Consider the following 9,898-nt stretch of genomic DNA (forward strand, 5'->3'; position numbering starts at 1 on the left):
AGGGGAAGGGGGAGGGGGGAAAAGAGGTGGTGGTGATGGTGGAGGGCACTTAAGGGGAAGAGCACTGGGTGTTGTATGGAAAACAATTTGACAATAAAATATTATGGAAAAAAAAAAGAAAGAAAGCCTGAAGAACCAGCCTCAGAGGCTCACAACAAGACCACAACCAAATCAACATACATAACCATCCTATGAGTTGACCAACATCACTGTCATTAAACTTCGGATATTCAGCCTGACCACTGATGCTGCCCACCACACACACTGACCTGCTTAAAAAAAAAAAAACAAAAATGCTGGCTGATATATTAAGCTGACCTAAAGTTCTCCATTTCCATTTATCACCAAGAATGAAAAGTCATCAATTTCAGCAGCTTCTGGTTAACAAGAGTTCCTTTTAAAAATGCATTTATTCTTAAGAGGGTGACGTGGAGATGATGTGGAGTAATGTAATAGAATAACTCAGGGAGATAGAGATTGGCTTTATGTGGTGGTTAGAGAAGACCTCTAAGGAGATGGCCGTTGAGTTGCAGACTGAGTGGGGACAACAATCAAGGCAAAGGAAGGTCCAGAGAAAGAGTCTTTGGAATAAAGATCTAGTTCAAAGACCTATGGGGGAAAAAAAGAAAAATAAACAATAAGTTGCTGGAAAAAAAATTTATGAAGGATAAAAAAAATTTATGAAGGATATTTACAGAAAAATAATCAATGGACTATTTAAAAGATTTTTTAAGTTGGTTTATTTATTTTGAGAGAGAGAGCAATAGTGCTAGCAGGGGAGGAGCAAAGAGAGAGAAAGTGAGAAAATCCCCAACAGGCTCCACGCTCTCGGTACAGAGTCCAACAACGGGGCTCAATCTCACGAACCTTGAGATCATGACCTGAGCCAAAATCAAGAGTAGGACACTTAATCAACTGCACCACTCAAGCATCACAAAAAGTATTTAAAGAAAAGTATAACAATTGAAATAAAATTTTAGTACACATGGTAAACAGTAAATTAATTATAGGTGAAAAGAGAATTAATAAATTAGAAGAATTGGGGCCCCTGGGTGCCTCCAGTTAAGTGTCTGACCTCTGCTCAGGTCATGATCTCATGGTTTAAGTGTCTGAGCCCCACATATGGATCTCTGTTGTCAGCACAGAGCCCACTTCAGATCCTCTCTCTCCCTCTCTCTATCTGCTCCTCATGCATGCTTTCTCTCTCTTCCTCTCTCTCACTCTCTTAAAAATAATAATATTTAAAAAACAAATTAGAAGAATAAACTGAAGAAAAACCCTAAATGAAACAAGAAGGATAATAAATTTTAAAATAAACAAAAGCCATGGAAACCAGATTTAGATGCATCAATATTCCAGATGGAGAGACTAGAGACAATAGGGAATAGGCAATGGCTGTTTCCATTATACTGAGATTTTTGAAGAGCAGAAGAAAGATTTGATTCCTTAAATGAAAAGGCATACTGGGTCCCAAGCAGTAGAAATAAAGGTAAACTTATGTCAAAATACCATTTAAAACTGCAGAACATCAGTAGTAAAAGCAAGCCTTAAAAGCTCCCAAGGAAAAAGATTTCCTAGAATAGAAATATAATCACACTGACATAAATTCTAATCAGCGACAATAGATGCTGTGGGGTGCCAGAGATGGCCTGCGCCAGCTCCCGAAGCTCGTCGTCAAATTTTCAGGAATCTTGTCAGCCGCTTACTATGTCAGTAGCTTGAAATCACCACAGTGGGACTATTTATACCATAGAAATTGACAAATGCCACAAATCACGGATCTTTCCTCAACCTCCAAAAATTATTGACCAAAACTTCACTGAATAATGCCAGAGATAATAAAAATCTCCAAAATTCTTAAGGAATATAGATCCTGATATCCTATATCAACCCATCATCTGAGACAGAAGGGAAAGGAAAACATTTCCAACCAGAAACTAAAAAGTGTATCCGTAAATGCAAACAAGTATTAACTATAAAAGAGTATAAACAATTAAATTTATGTTTAAAAGGAATGTGGAAGTGGGATGTCTGCGTGCTCAGTCAGTTGAGTATCTGACTCTTGATTTCAGCTCAGGTCATGACCTCACGGTTTGTGAGATGAAACATCCAGTCGGGCTCTGTGCTGACAGCAGAAAGCCTACTTAGGAGTCTCTCTCTCCCTCTCTATCCACTATCCACCCTTCCCCTACTCACAATGTGGGGGTGTGTGTGTGTGTGTGTGTGTGTGTGTGTGTGTGTGTGTTTCTCTCTCCCTCCCTCTCTCTCTCAAAAATAAACATTTTTTAAAAACCAGCAGTGTGGAATCAAAATAGTACTCATCAACAACACAGAAGAAAACAATAACAGTAGTCGAGGAGATGTTGGGGTAATGTTTATTTTTTTCATCTTTTTTTTTAATGTTAATTTTTTAGAGAGAGAAAGGGTGAGTAGGGAGGAGGCAGAGAGAGAGAGAGAAAGAGACAGAGAGGGAGAGAAAGAATCCCAGGCAGGCTCCTCGCTGACTGGGACTCAATCTCACAAACATGAGTCATGACCTGCGCCAAAATCAAGAGCTGGATGTTCAACCAACTGAGCCACCCAGGCGCCTCATGGAGAGATGTTTAATAGACTAAAATTTTTGAGTTGCTAAGAAAGAGGATAATTGATTAATTGATTGGTTCTTAGCAATTGATTAATTTTTAGACTTTGTTATAAAAACATGGTTTAGTATGTTTGAGAATGCATTGCAGATAGCGTAACACATAGCACATGCTTAACATATATTTTCTGCATCTACCACCAAAGAAATTAAATCTTTGTTATTTTTCTTGAGTTGGAAAATAGTACTGCAAAAAACAATGAAGGATTGAACACACCATAGTCTATACAAGTACAAAATGACATTAAAACTTGTTATTCATTGTAGCCAAAAGAGATATGGACCTAACCTTTGACATCACAACCATCTGGGTATGACATTATGACAACGACAACATGCAATCTTGGTCACCTATATTCAGTTTCAACTTGTACTCCTCTGTCACATCTACACCTCCAAGATGGACTACAAGAGCCTACTACTCCTTGAGACCTCTCAAAACAATATAGTTCTCAGAATATCATGGATCTGATTTTTTTACTCTACTAAACATATTTTAAGTAGTTCTATACAGGGTGAGGATTTTGGCATTGCTGACCCATTCCCATTCAAGATGTACAGAAATATAATTGTCTCTGTGCCAGACTCTGATAACAGGAATTCCCCTGGTCAATTATTCTTTCCTGGAATTATACATTTAGTAATGCTAAGATTGAAACACGATCTAGAGATAAAAACACTTGGGAAGTAGGATGCGAAGGGAGAAAGTGCTTTCAAGTGGATTTGATTAATTCCCTTGTAAATCTTTTTTTTTTTTTTAAGTTTCACACAGAAGATAAATTTGCTACAAGATATACCATCACCAACAAAGAAATGCAGGGTAATAGACAATATCATCCTGCAGTTACTCTGAATTCTAATTTCCTCTTATGAATTTTCTCATCTGCTTTATAATGCATTTAAAGTGTATTTAATAATATTTAATATAAAGAGACTCTGAAAAGTTCACACTGAAGGCATCAGCTACTGCACTGTCCTTGTCCCATCCAGCAGCTCCTTGTGGCCAGGGTGGCCCAGTTTGTCTGGGACGCTCCCAGCACATGACTCTTATCTGGCGTAAGTATTAATAATGCCTTGTTGCACACACAGAGGGGTCCTCATTCAGACAATCAATTTTATTGTCACCCTCCTTATGAGGCACAGTTATGAATCTCCCAGATAAAGTATGGAGGGAAGTAGATTAATATTACTGAGCACTCACTTTGATTAAGTAAAGCAGTCACTTGTGTCAGTTATTTCGGTTACATCTCAGTACCGCCTTAGGAGGTAAGTAATATTTATTACTAACTTAGAGATGAGGAAAGTAGTGTTCACCGGGCATGAGGTGGCCACAAAGCTATATATCTTATAAATAGCTAAGTAAGGATCAGAATCCAGGTCCAAAGTCAAACTGGTGCTCTTCCTCCTGCTCCACCTTCCCAGTGAAAGAAAAATGGATCAGAATGTCAATATCTACCCCTGTGACATTTAGAAAATCTGTCAGTGCTCCCTACCAGAGGTCAAAGGCAGCAAACATTCATTGGAATGCAGTTCTGGGTGGCCATCTGTGGTATATAGAGTACAAAGATGCCCACAACCAACCTCTGGTCCCATGTGACCCCCTCTTATAAACTAGGTGGAGTCCACTGACCCCCCCTGATATCTGAACTGGTCCTGTGACTGGCTTTGGCCAATACGGTGTAGTAAACCTGACACTGCCAGGTCCAAGACTAGGTCTTAAGAACCCTGGAAGCTTCCCTTTTGCTTTCTTGCTACCTAAGTGCCTAGGCAAAGAACTCCAAGCTATCCTAATGGAAAAAGAAAGCACATGAAGAGAAAGGTCAGGTGGAGGAAAACCAAAGCAACCCAGCAGACAGGCACCACCATGGTTCCCAACACGTGAGTGAGGCCGTCTCAGACTTGCAGCCTCTCCCAGCCCGATGAACACAGCTGCGTGAGTGAGCTTGGCCATCTCTGCTGAGTCCTGTCAGGGTTTCCTGATCCATAGAACTGTAAGCAATCAATGGGTATTGTTTTAAGATCCCGAGATTTGAGGAAGTTTCTGATGAAGCAACAGAAACCTGATAACCATCTCTTTCCCCACCTCTTTATCTCTATCACTCAACCACACACCAGACCTCATCTTTCATGGTCATTTAGAAAGCCAGGAAATGATGCCCAGGTAGGAAAGGCAGACCTGAAAATAAAATGGACCAGTAGGCTTATCTGCTGTCAAAATTTTCCAATCCAGTCCTGACCTACTTCCACTTTGTTTTTGCCTCAGAAAAAAATTCTAAGAATTTCCCCATTTCTGCTTTATTTTGCCATACCTCTACCTCACGATTTTAAGGCCAGTATCATCCAGTTTGGTTCTTTCCTCAAGGAACCTAAAACCACAATTTTTATATGGCTATCTTTTAGCCTGAAGAAGATCGTAAATGTGTGTATATTTATCTGTGTGCATGTACTGTTCTTATTTATATTCCTTAGGTCTCAACTAAGTCAAAATTACATTTAATTCTACATGTGGTTGAATCATACAAGACAAATGTCTAATCTCCAACAAGAAGCCCCTTTATTTCTCCATAAAAAATTCTTTAATCCAATTTGATTCATTCAGTAGGCACAATATGAATATGGTACATTGACTTGAAGGGCTTATTCAGTATTTTTAAGATATCTCAACTGTTACCAATAGCAACCAGAGAATCAGCTTGACATCTCAGACTATAAAAAGCTTAGAGTCCATCTATAGGATGATCCCAGCAGAGAACTGGGAGGTTTATGATGTTTTAATCATTGATAATTTTGGTTGTTGCTGATGAGAAGACTTTTTAATGTGAGGAACTTGGAAAGGGTTCCAAGGAAAGTTGCCAAGGTAATTAAAACAGCCTGTAAATTGGTTTGAAGAATATGCCAGGCTATCAAAATGGCCATCAGCCTATCTGACCCTCTTCCCCATGCTGGCCACCCCATCTATTCATCAGATGTTCTCAGCCTTAATAGAAATTGACAATACAATGACGACAAAAGATGTGCCATGGCTCATGCAGCACATACTACTTCATAATCCCATAGAGAATGTGACACTAAATAATGAGAGACATCACTTATACCCTGCCAACTTCTGAAAGTTTTAGGTAGCTTATGTTTAAAAGTTTTAGGTAGCTGATGTTTAAAATGCCCAAGCCTGGCTATTGTCTTTTGGCACAAAATTAATATAAGGTAATAGCCAGGCTCCAGCATTTTAAAATTTGTAAGAGATGAAGTAAAGGAGTCGAAATTAAATTCCCCAAAAGTGCTAACTGAAGAAACATAGGATATATGGGTATAACCATAGCCTTGACTATATAGCATGAAAGAGAGGTGGTGGGAGGAGAAGCAAAAAATACACTCATAGTGAGATGTCATGGGGAGATGGAAGAAGACAAAGTGGAGGCAGAGTACCAAAACACACGTGGTTCCAGTCTCCATAAAGTGCACTGTTGTAAGATTTTGAAGCATCTCACTAGTCTTCATAGGAATTGATGAAAAAACTGAGACTCAGAGCCCTAGTGACTTATCAAAGGCTCACAACCAGAAAGTGATGAAACAATTATGTCCAACCTAAAGCTCCAAAGTCAATACTCCTTCAGCCCAAACATTCTCAGTCAACAAGGAATTCATTCAAGGGCACTAAGCAATAGGATAAATAGTTTTATGCAAAGCAGTTCTTTCACCCATGCAAAGGTGTTCCTTCTGGGTCTAATTTCAGAGGGCACATATGCTTCCGTGGTAAGATATTTGTATACAGTGGTTAAGGACACAGGATACAGAGTAGGCAAAGAAAATTTGAATCCCAGTAGCATCACTTCCTAGCTCTGTGACCTTTATCAATTTACTACACCTCTTGCAGCTGTAGTTTCACTGTCAGAAAAGTGACTGAATGGTGAAGGGATGACCTAAAATAACACAATGAAAAATGTTTGGCAGAGAGTTCTGAACACAGTAGAACATAAGAAATGTAGACTATAATAATTTCTTTCATTCTCATCCTTATAACTACAATTATTAAGTTAAGATGGCTGTGATTTCATGGAAGTATTTATGGGTAAAATGACATGCACTCTGGTATTTGCTTCAAAACACTTTAGCTTAAATAGGGAAGTGAGGGGAGTATTATGTGATAATAGAGAAAACAAGACCAACAGATGTTAGTGACTGTTGAAATTAGGTGAAAGTGGCACATGGGGTTCATTATACTATTCTATGTTTGTATATATTTTAAATTTCTCACAGTAGAAAGTTTTGGAAAATGTTGATGGTTAGTACCCAAAAAACACCTATGTTGGTTGAAAATTGCCAGGACCAAAGACTAAGAAGGATATACGACTGAATTCTAGGGAAGACTGGCCTTTTCTCAGAAGGCCTCATGGATCTGTTCCAGACGTGGATTGAGTACACTCTTAGTAAACCCAAGCTGTGCAGCATGAAATCGGAAAGGGATGACCTTGTCCTTCAAAAGTTTAGAGACAAAACTTACCAATCTCCAGAGCTAAAGCTAATTATTTTCCCAACGCCATCATCTTGCTTTACCTTCCTCCCATTTGCATCCATTGGTGTCATCCAGCACTTTTATCCTTTCTGTTCATACTATGGTCCCTCCCCTCAATAGGAATAGCTTCCCTATCCATTGAAACGTCCTTCTACCTGCCTGGGATTATAGCCTAAGTCTCTAGAGCTGGCTTCTCCAAAACTCCAGCCAACGATCTTTTCTCCATGGCTTTGAATGTCCCGATTTGCAACACATTTCTTAAGTTAAACAAAATGGCATTTTTTAAGGCCTATGTGCTTTTAAGAAGGAAAATACCTTGTTACCATCTGTATAAATTAATTGATCATAAATTAAGTAGCATGAGATTCCAGAGGTCGGTGATTGTGGGAAGGAGCACATGTCCAGAAAGAGGAGGTCATACTAAGAGGCAAATTTCACAATTTAGTTCTATCATGTTTCCCAAAAAACTCACTTACGTCTACATCCTGCATTCCTGCTCCTTACCATTTTCTGTTTTCTAAGCTAGATAATAATGACCAACTTATGCTTGGTAAGGTAGAAGCAGTTAACACAGTATGCATGACAAGATGGGAACCTCCGAGGGAGACATTTGGTCCATGTAGAAAAAACATGGACCTTAGAATCACAGTGCCTAAGAAAAGATAGAAAACAACTGGTCCTCTATTTCATTCATCAATGCCACAAGATAAAATGCTGGGGGGGGGGGGGCACACCTGGTGACTCAGTGGGTTAAGTGTCTAACTCTTAATTTCAGCTCAGGTCATGATCTCACTGTTCATGGGCTCGAGCCCCGCACTGGGCTCTGTGCTGACAGTGCAGAGGCTGCTTAGAAGTCTTTCTCTCCCTCTATCTCTCTTTCTCCCTCTCCCTCCTTCCCTCTTGCTCTTTCTCTCTCTCTATTTCTCTCTCTCTGAAAATCTCCCACTTACTTGTGCTCTCTCTCTCTAAAAAATAAATAAAATAAAAAATAAAAAAGTAAAATGCTAGACTTTTACTTATGCTATTAAAAATCATCTGTGCGTTTGTTTTCTGAAATTAGATTGCACTATGAAGGTACAACCACCCCTTCACCAGCTAACTTTACCTCTTCTTTTCATAATGTCAGCATGTCACTATATAGCCACATGGGAACTCATCATAACACAGCAGAATTTAATGTATCCAGTTCCGTTTAGCATTTTCTCAAAGCATGAATAGTGACAGCACCAGTATATCTATAACCTCTGTAGTGAGTTGCGGCCAATAAAATAGTCTCATTTTGGTTTCACCAAATTCTGCAATTTACTCAATTGTTCTCTCTGGCTCTTGCATAAGTAGATTGAAGATATTTGTCTTCACTTAAATTCTTTTATGAAACTTGAAATTACTTTCAGTATTAGTAATATTTTTCTTTGAGAAATCAACAGCTAAATAACAAAGAAAAAATTTAGCTAAATATCATCTTACAGATTTCTCCCACAAAAAAGGGGGTTTATTTATTTATTGCCAACCCAACCTTCCCATTCTCTATCCTGCTTTTAGATAGAAGCCATAAAAGGTCAAGTCAAAGCATTCTATTAAGAAACAATGGAGCTCAGGCTAAGAGCATACATGGCCAAAAGTGCTACAAACCAGGGACTTGGAGCAGATCAGAGGCAGTGAATAACAACTCTTCAAGTTTGCTACAGAAAATGGCATCCAACAAACCGAAAAGCAGACTCAACTATGAAGAACAAACCGATGGTCACCAGAGGAGAGGTGGGTGAGGGAAATGAGTGAAATAGGTGAAGGGGATTAAAGAGTACACTTACCTTGATGAGCACTGAGTAATACACAGAATTGTTGAATCGCTATATTGAATACCCAAAACAAATACGATACCCTATGTTAACTATGTGGAAATTAAAAATTTTTAAATGGCATCCAATTAAAATATATTGCAAAAACTGGGAGAGATACATATGGAAAGAGTAATAAAGCGGAAGAGGCAAGAGCCTGAGGAACTTTGGTGGAAAAAGTCCTGGATGGATGCCTAATGAATGGGAAAATGGAGTGTTTCCTGACATGGATTTACTGACAATGCTGAAAATACTTGGGAACCTGAAGAAAATTTAGAGTGTTCAGAGTTAATTGAATCATTTCATAATTCTCAAAAAGCAGATACAAAAAGAAAACCTTTATCTGGCAGTGAATCTAATGACAGAAATCAAAGAAAAGAGATAAACCAAAACTTTGACAGAGGTCTCGATCCTAAACAAAAAAGTTAGTGCCATAGACAGCAGTGATGAATTAATGTTTGTCATAACATAGCAATATTCAGATGAGGAAGAGCTGGCAAAAGAGGCAAATATGACATGTCTTTGAATTGCAATTGCTTTTTATAAACAGAGACTAACTTGGCATTCTTGTCGGGAGGACAAAACTCCATATTAAAAAAATATTTAAAAACCTAATATAAAAAAATATATAGAAAAACAAGACCCAGATAGACATATATATTTATTTATTAGTGTGAAAATATAGCAACATTCTAATGAAAATGAAGTTGGATATGTTTGTTTTAAAGTATTATTGGGTGAGTTATTGTGGGATTCTTTTGTATCTATAGCACTGGTTACTTTGTTAAGTATTTTGTAACCTGCTTTTTTTTCAGGTTTTTATTATATTCCAGTTAGTTAACATACAGCGTAATATTAGTTTCAGGGATAGAATTTAGTGATTCATCAGTTACATACAATATCCAG

At 38.3% G+C, this 9,898-nt stretch overlaps 1 pseudogene; it reads left to right on the forward strand.

Annotated features, from left to right (window-relative positions):
* The first annotated feature begins 9,070 nt into the window (after window positions 1–9,070).
* Window positions 9,071–9,587, forward strand: LOC115291268 (annotated as a pseudogene).
* The last annotated feature ends 311 nt before the right edge of the window (window positions 9,588–9,898 follow it).

This window comes from Suricata suricatta, chromosome 5, assembly GCF_006229205.1.
Source record: "Suricata suricatta isolate VVHF042 chromosome 5, meerkat_22Aug2017_6uvM2_HiC, whole genome shotgun sequence".
NCBI classification, from domain to species: Eukaryota; Metazoa; Chordata; class Mammalia; order Carnivora; family Herpestidae; genus Suricata; species Suricata suricatta.